Here is a 10,217-nt window from a genome sequence, read left to right on the forward strand (position 1 = left end):
TGTAAGAGATAGATTTAGGTTGTGTATGATATTAAAGGTCCAAAAGTGGAATAAGCTTTTGGGTTGTTAATATTATACCTTCCCTTTGTCTATCAATCTATCTTTACTTTCTTATAATCGTTTGTGTATATCTAGTGTAATTCATTTGTGTCTTGTCTTGTAATGGTGTGTTGTTGTTATTGCATCTTGTTCATCAAGTGTTGTTACTATTTTAGTGTGTTTTACTCTTGATATCACTTCCCTTCTTGTTCTTCTTGCAAATTCGAAAGAGGTCATCAAAGGGGGTCCTCGGTTCTTCAAATCGTTGACTATTTTGGTGTATGTTTTGGTGTCTTTCTTGTCGATCTTGTATAATTTTCTATCTTGGGGAAGGAGTAGTAATTGATACGGCTAAGGTTGATGGAAAGCCTCAAGATAGAGAACAAAAAGAGGTTAAAATGCAAGGCGGGAAGGATGTAGAAGATGTATGGCCGTGTGAAGGAGATTGTGAAGTGCCTTTGTAAAAGAGGCGAGGTTATGAATTTGTGGGCAAGTTTCTCTCAAGATGGAGAGGATGATACAAGTATGATCATGATTATGGCACTTTTGAGTATTTTTGAAGACTGGTCACTAAAGGGCCTTTTTGTTTATTATTGTAATGTAGTATAAATAGAACATTGTAGGGTTTATTTATTTAGTTCATTATTATTATTGAAGAATACTTCTCTTAGAGTGAGAGAGAGTCCAATTAAAACTAGGGCATAACGTAAGGGTGGATTCTCTTGTGTGTTGCATTTTGCTTGATACGTTGGTGCTTGGGTGGTGGACGCCTCTCTTGTGTCAATTGTTAAAGTTAGGTATTTGTTGTGTGAAGTTTTAAAGGTCCAAGAGTGGAATATTCTCTTTGGTTATTAAGACTACATCAACACTTGTCTAACTACCTATATTGTATCTTGTTTTAATTTCAGCTTCTTGTGTTGTTAATGTAACCCGTTTTTTCTTGCTGTTATTATAATATTATGGAGCTTCATCTTGTGTTGCTAAACTTGTTGTTGGCTCGCTGTTTTGGTGTATTAACACCTTGTATCCTCTTCTTTCTTATTCTAGATAGTGAATCCGAGAGATGTCCCATTTGGTCCACAATTGTTGTGATTTGTGGACTATTTTGGGGTGTAATTTCATGTTCCCTTGTTTGTTCGGTATCAGTCAATTAGTACAACATCATCAGTAAATAACATACACGAAGGCACCCTCCTTGAATACACCGCATCAAAACATCCATCACCAAGGCAAATAAAAATGGGTTTAAGAGTCAATCCCTGATGCAACAATAACAACAACATACCCAATGTATTTCCACACAGTGGGGTCTGGGGAGGGTAAAATATACACAGTCCATACCACTACTCTGAAGAAGTAAAGAGGTTATTTTTGATAGACCCCCGGCTCAGGACAGTCGATCCCTGATGCAACCCTGTCAAAATAGAAAAAGGCTCTGAATCTCCTCCTACCGTCCTCACACATTTCTTTGCTCCATCATACATGTCCTAAATTGACATGGTGTATGTCATAGGCACCTTTCGAGCCTCCAAGCACCTCCACAAAATCTCCTGGAGACTTTGTTTATGTCTTCTCAAGATTAATGAACACCATGTGCAAGTCCTTCTTCCTTTCCCTAAACTGCTTTACTAATCTCTCCACGAGGTGAATGGCCTCAGTATCGAACGAACTGGCATGAAAACGAACTAATTCTCAAAAATAGTCATGATCCTCCTCAGCCTCAACTCTACCACCCTTTCCTAAACCTTCATAGTATAACTCTTAACGCCAGCCTCGAACCGAAACTCAACAGCATCAACATCATTATCATCATTAACCAGACTTAAATCGGGACTCATACTATCAATAACATCATCAATTGTCGGACTTAAACCGGAATTCGTATTAACAATATCATCATAATTGTCGGATTTGAATCGAAACGCGTAATAATAAACCACTGGGTTTTAATAGGAATTTACATCAACTCCTAAATACTAAACCAACATGATCATTAAGTATCCAATCTTCTCAAAGTCCCAAAATAAGCATTTTAAAGTGTATAACAAGCGTTAGAAATTTACGAAAGCTAACACAAGTCTTGGCCTAACAAAAATTCCAAAATAATAGCAGTAGAACTACAACAAAAATAAAAATCTCAAAATAATTGGATTCAGCTACATAAATATTCTAAATCATTGTCCTTTTTTTTTTGGAGAAAGATTATAATTCCCAAATATGTACACATTTCATTATTTCCCTTATAACACTCAATAATCAATCATTAAAAAAATTGAAACCAAAATAGACACAAGATCAAGATAATTAACAAGTAAATTAAAGATATCAACAGAAACAACAGATAGTAACACGACAGTAACGGTAACAAAATAATATGATAGTCGAAGTAAAGTTCAAACAATACTAAAGACTGCATTTTAGTAGGGGGTGCAGATAACTAACTTGTAAAGATAACTTGTAAAATAAATCTATTATATATAATGGATCTATTTTTCTTTGTGATATTATTTCATCCATATTTTCTCTCCAATATTTTAAATATTTGTAGTCTATCATTTTATCCTGTAGTAATTGCAGAGTTACAGATTTCTGTATAATAATTTATCCTAATTGTACTGTAATGTATATCTAATTCTAGATTTTCAATGTTATTTATTATTTTGTGTTGTTCTTCTCGTAGCGAGTTTTTTAAATTATATAAACTATCACATGTACTTTTTTCTAAATTTTCTAAGGTTTCTTCTATCCATATAAATTATTCTTTTAGATTCTCCATTATTTTTTTAATTCGATTTCTATAATTAATTTCTTTATTTAGATTATCTTGATTTTCTCTAGTTTTTCTAATATATTCTAACATCTCTTAATCTGAATAATATCCATCTGGGTAATTATCCAGGTATAACTGTGCTATTCAATTTATAGTTTCAATTTCATAGTCTAATACTTTTTCTAATATTATTTTTCTTAATATCTATAATTTCTATATCTCTAAGTATATATAAGATTAAGACTTTAAGATTATCTATCATTTAAAATTGACTAAATATTTTATTATAATATTTTGTAGTTGTTTGTTTTAGTCTTAGTAGTTCTTGCATCTTTTCATTAAGAAATTCTATATATTTTATATCTTTAGTTTCCATGTATTTGTCTAAATTTACTTTCATCTGTTTTTCTATTAACTGTATGTTTCTCATATCTTTTTCCAAAAATTCTAGATATATGTAATTTATCATGGTAAGTATTTGTAAGAGTAGTTAGGTAGGTATGGTATGTAATTTATTCTAGTCATATAATATTTACCAAATGCTTTTTCTAATATGATTTTTCTTATATCTACTACTTTTATATCCTTAAGTGCATACAAAATAAGTATTTTAAATTTATCTACCATTACATCAGATAAATAATTATTCATTTTCATAAAATTGCTATTTTCAAAATATTCCCTTCAATCTTGTACATAACAAAATATGGTCATCTTAGATTACTATATACTAGATTATTCTTAAATAACATGTTGTTCGGTCACTATTAGCATGGTAATCTGGATATTTTTCCCTTAAACAGCGCCTCTACTCTGGTTACTCCCCACCACGGCTTCTTGCCTCATTGGTTTCACCTTTAGGATGACATAGTTCTTAGGGATTTTTCTCCGTTTCCACTTTGCTAATAAACTTCTTAACATATTATTCTTCGAATAATTCTACTATAAAGTAACTAACATGAATTTATTTTATCATACCATGATTGTTGGGAATTATGAATTTAGCTATTCATAATCATAAATAAATATACATGTTCGGGTAGGTTTGATATTTCTAAGGTTTGTTCCTTCATAGCTTTTTCCATTGAAATAAATCTTTTTTTTTAATAACTAAGCAAAATATTTGTAGTGGACAGGAGAGAGTTTTTGCTTCAACACATGAAGGCTTGCTTTGCAATGCCTTCGGTTCATCTTATTTATAGACTAAATCTTTACAAGAGTATTCACGTTTCTAAAATTAGTCTACAAAAAAGTCTCTAATAAGACAAAAATTATTAATGCCTAGACTAATAATAGTCAAAAAGCCTAAAGCCTAAAAGTTTAGCCTATACAAAAGTTTTCAATATTTTACGTAAAGTAAATTGTGAAAGTTTACATGTCGCTTTCACAATTTAATAGCTTGTCTTCTATTATTACTCCGTTGATATTTTCTCGTTTTCGTATCTGCTGCTTTTCCATATCTCCATTATTGCTTCTTATCTTGTATCTTGTATCTTCCAGCTGGCGTTCTTATCTACTTGGTTGATTTTTCTTCTATTCTAGCTGAACTTCTGGGATATCATTATCTCCTCCATTACATTTTGAACATTCATGATCTGGATATTTATGTCCAATTGTCTTGCAATATCTGGTTAATAATTCTTCTGAAATAAATTTTTCTCTGATAGCTCTGGCGATAGGTTCTGTCTTTGGTTTGAGTAACCTCAGAATCCATTGCCTAATAGTTTCCATATCCGTTTCTCGTAATTCCTTTGAGTTTGAATATATTAGTACATGATTTCTTGAAGAATAACTTCATATGGGATTTTGGTTGAGTATGTGTTCGCTAGCTCTTGCAAAATTGTAGATAGTCCGACAATCCTCTTATTCACATAAAATTTTGGTATCTCAATTCTAGGTATTTCTGGTTGTGGAATAATATCTTGTGGTATAATCATATCTCGTGTCATTCCTAGCTTTACAACTTGTATGGATTTTTTAACTTCATCATATAATATCTCTGCTGGTGCCGTGTAAATTTTTATAAAAAATAGGGTACCTTTGGTTATTCTTTTAAAAATGCTAAATGCTTCATATATTTCCGGTATAGTGGATATCTCATTTCCGTCAGAGGTATATACAGTACTGAGTAGTCCATATTCATAGCAAGTTTTAACTAGACTTGGTTTGATTTTAGGTAAAGCAATTAGCTTATTATATCAGGTCAATCTTTGGGTTATATAGTTTGTATCTGGTTCTTGGATGTTTATAGCTCTGGGGTTAGTATTTAAAAAGGTTTGTACATTATAGATATTTTCTATATATGTCCGGGTTGTGCAGTTGTAAGTCTTTTTGTCTTGGTTTAAACTATCTCGGTAGGTGGTAATTTGTGGGGGTATAAACATGGGATCTTTTGATGTATTTGGTATATATGGTTTATCAAATAGCTTGTTTAGGTTCATATTTATGTTTTTTCTAATTCCTTTGCTTGTACCTGCAGAAGTAGATTGATAAACGTTATGGGTTTTTTGGAGTGTCCCATCGTCTCCTTCTAGCTCTGGAACTTTAATGTCTTCCGATTGACATAGCTCTGCACACTGCTGAGTTAGCTGATTTGTAGCTATAGACTTCAGTTTAACTTCATTAGTCTTTAGCTTTTCTATTTCATTACTCATACTGTCCACTTTCATTGAAAGCATAGTTAGGGTGTTGAATATTTTTTCTAGAGTATCCTCTTCTATTATATCAGTCTGTGTAACTTTGTCTTGATATGTTATCTGCAATAACATTTTTGTTAGTACTAATTACTTCAATTATAAATGTGAAATTTAATATATTCAAGACTAGTCTCCGAATCTCTTTTGTTGTAACTGAATTTTGTATTTTCTTTGTTAACCACCAGCGTACCTGTGTATTATCCGTTCGTACAATAAACTTGTTATATACAATATATGGCTCAAATGCTAACAAACATTTATATAATGAACATAATTCTTTCCTATTTATTTTCCATTTTATTTCTATTTCATTGAACGTACCTGAGTAGTATCTACAATGATGTTCTAATTTTTCTGCTTCATATCGGTATTTAAGTACTCCTCCATAACTACATTCACTAGCATCTGCTTCTACTATGTATATAAATTTTCTATTTTCATCTGAAATTGTAATTTAGGTAATTCTTTACAAAGTAATTTTATTTTCTGAATTTGTTTTTTATCTTCTTCATTATAGTTATATTCTACATCTTTTTTTAATTTTTTCTGTAGTGGTTTTAAAGTTTCTGCTAATTTTGGAATATATTCCCTTACTTGGTTTACTAATCTTAAAAATGATTGTAATTTCTTTTTCATTATAGTTATATTCTACATCCTTTTTTCATTTTTTCTGTAGTGGTTTTAAAGTTTTTGCTAATTTTGGAATATATTCCCTTACTTGGTTTACTAATCCTAAAAATGATTGTAATTTCTTTTTTGTATCTAATTCTTCTTTCAAATTTATTATTTTTTGTACTCTATGTTGTTGCATTTTTACTCCACTCTTATCTATTTGTATTCCTAAAAATTCTATCTGATTTTTCATAATTTCAGCTTTCTTTTCACTTAGACTTATTCCCGATTTTTCTATTATATCTGTAAATTGTCCTAATAATTTTAAATGTTCCTCTTTAGTTTTTGTATATAATAATATATCATCTATGTATACTATACAATTAGATAATTGTTTAAAATAACTATCCATAAAATGTTGATATCTACCTGGTGCATTTTCATATCCAAATGGTAATAGTTCCATTCATAAAATCCTTGTGGTACCGTAAATGCGGTTAATTCTTTAGATTCTTCTTCTAACTTTAAATGGTAAAATCCTGATTTACAATCGAATTTACTAAAATAATTATATCCCTGTATTTGTCTTATTTTTAATATCTTATTTGGTATTGGATAATTATATGTCATAGTCTTTGCATTTAAATTTCTATAGTCAATAACCATTCTACCTGATATCTCATTTGGTATTGGATAATTATAGTCATAGTCTTTGCATTTAATTTGTAAATTAAAATAAAACAATAAGATAATAAATATATCAAAACAATACAATTAAACCTAACTTTTACACAAGAAATTCTTCAAAGTCAACCGACATTCATCTACGATCTGTAAACTATAAAAAAAATATAATAGTGATCACAAAGCTTCGATTTTGATCCAACTAATTCTTGTCCTGACGAAAATTTTGATCCTAAAAAATGATTTTGAATGAAAATGAAGAAGATATATATATATATATATATATACACACACACATGTTGAATTCTATTATGCTGACAAAACAGTGATGAAGTTGAGGGTTAGAAAATCAAACATCCACCAATCTAGTAATGCAATCGAATCAAGTTAGATGAGCATCAATCATATTCTCCAAATAGGCAAACCGGTTTGTTTTCTAGTTTAACGTACATTTCAATATTTATAGAAAGATTCCTTAATAGAGTCCTATTTTAGAAGTATTTTTCTAATTGAACAGTAGAAAGAAAAATATTAATTAATTCTCCTACCATATATTTTAGGAGTCCCATATATAAATATTAATTAATTCTCCTACCATATATTTTAGGAGTCCATATATTTTAGGAAGTCTAGCTAATATAATAAAAAATAATTAAATAATAAATTAAAAAATAGTGAAAAGACAGTTTTGTCTAAAGAAAAATCTTTTAATGAAGGGTAAAAATTTTAAATCACTTTTATAAGGCTCTTCACACTTGTAATATATTATATAGAATATAGATGTGTGAGAAGAGGAGAAAAAAAAATTGAAATAACACAATCATACATGTGGCATTATTTTATTCGTCAATATATAATTTTTTTTCTGATATATTAGTTTTTTTTTTTGGATTTATTCATAAAGTAAGTTTATTTAACTATTAAAAAAATCAATTCAAATATACATATGGCATAATTTAATTGGAGGTTATTAATTAATTAACTCAATTTTTAGTGGGATCTTTTCCTTTATTTCCTTTCCTTTCTTTTTGCTTATTTTATTTCTTCCTTTTCATCCAAAGTGCAGAGCACCATTTTCTACGATAAACAAAGATTAAAATTTTTATCCGATAGTTTTTTTTGATGAATCTCTTGATTTTTATGTGCTTTATATTTCTTATATTTTTTTCATCCATAATTTCAAAAAAAAAAAAAAAAAGATGAATCCAAAGATTGACATATTACAGTAATTGCAACATTTTTTTTTTTGACCATAAAGCATTTTCATCCAAGTTATCAGGAAGAAATGATTGTAAAACTAGATACACGATATACAAATGGAACTAAGGACTCCAACAATTTGAATCCAAAAACTGTTTGAATGTCTTCTGGTGGAATCTTTTAAACACAGGTGCTCACGTTTCACCAATCAGTACGTCACTAGTTAAAAGTCATATACATAATTTTAGATGGGCTATGTTTGTTAAAGCTTACCAGTTAAAATAAAAGAGGGATCAGCTCAATTGGTAGCATATAAATATTTATTGAGTCTTTCGCTCTTTTGCAGGAGGCGTAGACTCGTAATTTTGGTCCTCCCTAAAAATATTTTACTCATTTAATTCACCTTATCATATACTTTCTTTTAGTTGATAATTTTTTTCCAAAAAGGATAAAAAATAACAAAATTCATAACATTTTTGTCACCTCACCGTAACAAAAGTAACGGACAACAGTGTAATCATCCTTAATTTCACCAAATTTCACCAGGGACGAGAAGGGGCAATCACGATAATGTATAGACGTTCAATGTCGAGAAAGGGCTCTAGACGGCCTTCCTTTAGCTTCATAAACAAACAATTCATGTCAGAAAGTCTCACTTGCCTTATAAAAGGCGTGGTATACAAGGTTTTATACTTTTGGGTTCTTGTAATGGTCTTGTACTATTGGGTGTAAAAGAGCATATTTACTTGTGGAATCCTGCCACTCGATGCTGCACCAAAGTGCTTGAGCTTTACCATTCGATAAAGGAACATTATGTTACACGTGGGGGACTTTGTTTCGACTCCTTCAAGAATGATTACAAAGCTGTCATGTTTACGTATGATGGTGATTCCCCAGATTGGACTAACTATGTTACAGTTGCTAGTCTTAAAGGCAAAAAATGGAGGAAACCCGAATTTGCTTATGATATAATTTCAGATCGTGATGGGATTACATTGCATGGACGTCTTCACTATCGGGTAAGGGTAAAAAATACCTCTTCATGAAAGTATTTGGGACCGTTTTGGTCAATGTAACAAGGTAATATATTTTGATCCCATCTTTGAAAAGTTCCATATGTTGCCAATCCCTGAGTGTGACCAAGAAGAGAATGCAGTTGCCGGTTTAGGAATTTCAAATGAATGTCTTTGCATGACTCGTCTGCAACATGATAGGGGTCTTGAGATATTGATGATGAAAGAATACGGAATAAAGGAATTGGGGACATCCTTATTTTTCATAAAAAATCAAGAGATACCACATTGTGCATTTGTAGTGCCCTTTTACGTGACAGAGAATGGAGTAGCTTTGATAATAGACGTAATTGATTGCAGGACCGGCTTAAGGACGCCGGGTGCCTAAAGCTAAACTTTACTAAGAGCTTCAAATTCAACTAATGTTTTGCGTAAATTCGGACATAAAATTTTCAATTTTTAGAATTAAAAAATACAGTATAAGTCTATTTACATATACTATATTAAAAATTTACATATTTAGAAACTATATAAAAAATAGTATAAGCCTATTTAGTTAACAATTTAAAATATTTTAAAAAATCATGTTGAAACAAATAATTGTCGAAACAAATAATTGTCGACTCTCCAAATAGTAGCGAGGACACATAAATTAAAATAAAAGGAATATTATTAGAATAACAATCCTTGACTATCAATCACATTGACTAAGTAACTTTTTATATTAAGAACTTGTACTTTTCTATCATAAAATTCCAACAACAACAACAAAAAAAAAAAGATACTTTTCAGTTTTCTTAAAAATAATTTATATTTAAATGTCATTTATCCTGAGATGATTTATAACCATACAAATACTTATGACTTACTTTTGATCTCTTTTTAAAAAAAATCTTTAGTTTTTAAATTATATATTAAGTCAAACTACATTACATACAATAATTGAAAAAATGAGGCCCTAAAATTTTGGGGGCCTCAAGCCGTTGCTTGACTTGCTTGGCCCTTGAGCCGGCCCTGATTGATTGTAAAGTTGTTATATACGATCCTAAGAATGATAATATACAAGACATTGTGGTACCGGATGTGTATAGATCTGCCATTACGTATGTGGAAGGCTTGATCTCGCCTAAGGGATACTACTGGTGTGAGAAGTGGCACAAAAAGTACTTTGGACGAAAGAAAGCAAGACCATCTTAGGTTCTG

The 10,217-nt window shown here is 30.3% G+C and overlaps 1 pseudogene; it reads right to left on the minus strand.

Moving 5' to 3' along the window:
* Positions 1 to 1,778: 1,778 nt before the first annotated feature.
* The window catches only part of LOC107876833, a 14,486-nt pseudogene continuing 6,047 nt past the window's right edge, over positions 1,779 to 10,217 (minus strand).

Source organism: Capsicum annuum, chromosome 7, assembly GCF_002878395.1.
Source record: "Capsicum annuum cultivar UCD-10X-F1 chromosome 7, UCD10Xv1.1, whole genome shotgun sequence".
NCBI classification, from domain to species: domain Eukaryota; kingdom Viridiplantae; phylum Streptophyta; class Magnoliopsida; order Solanales; family Solanaceae; genus Capsicum; species Capsicum annuum.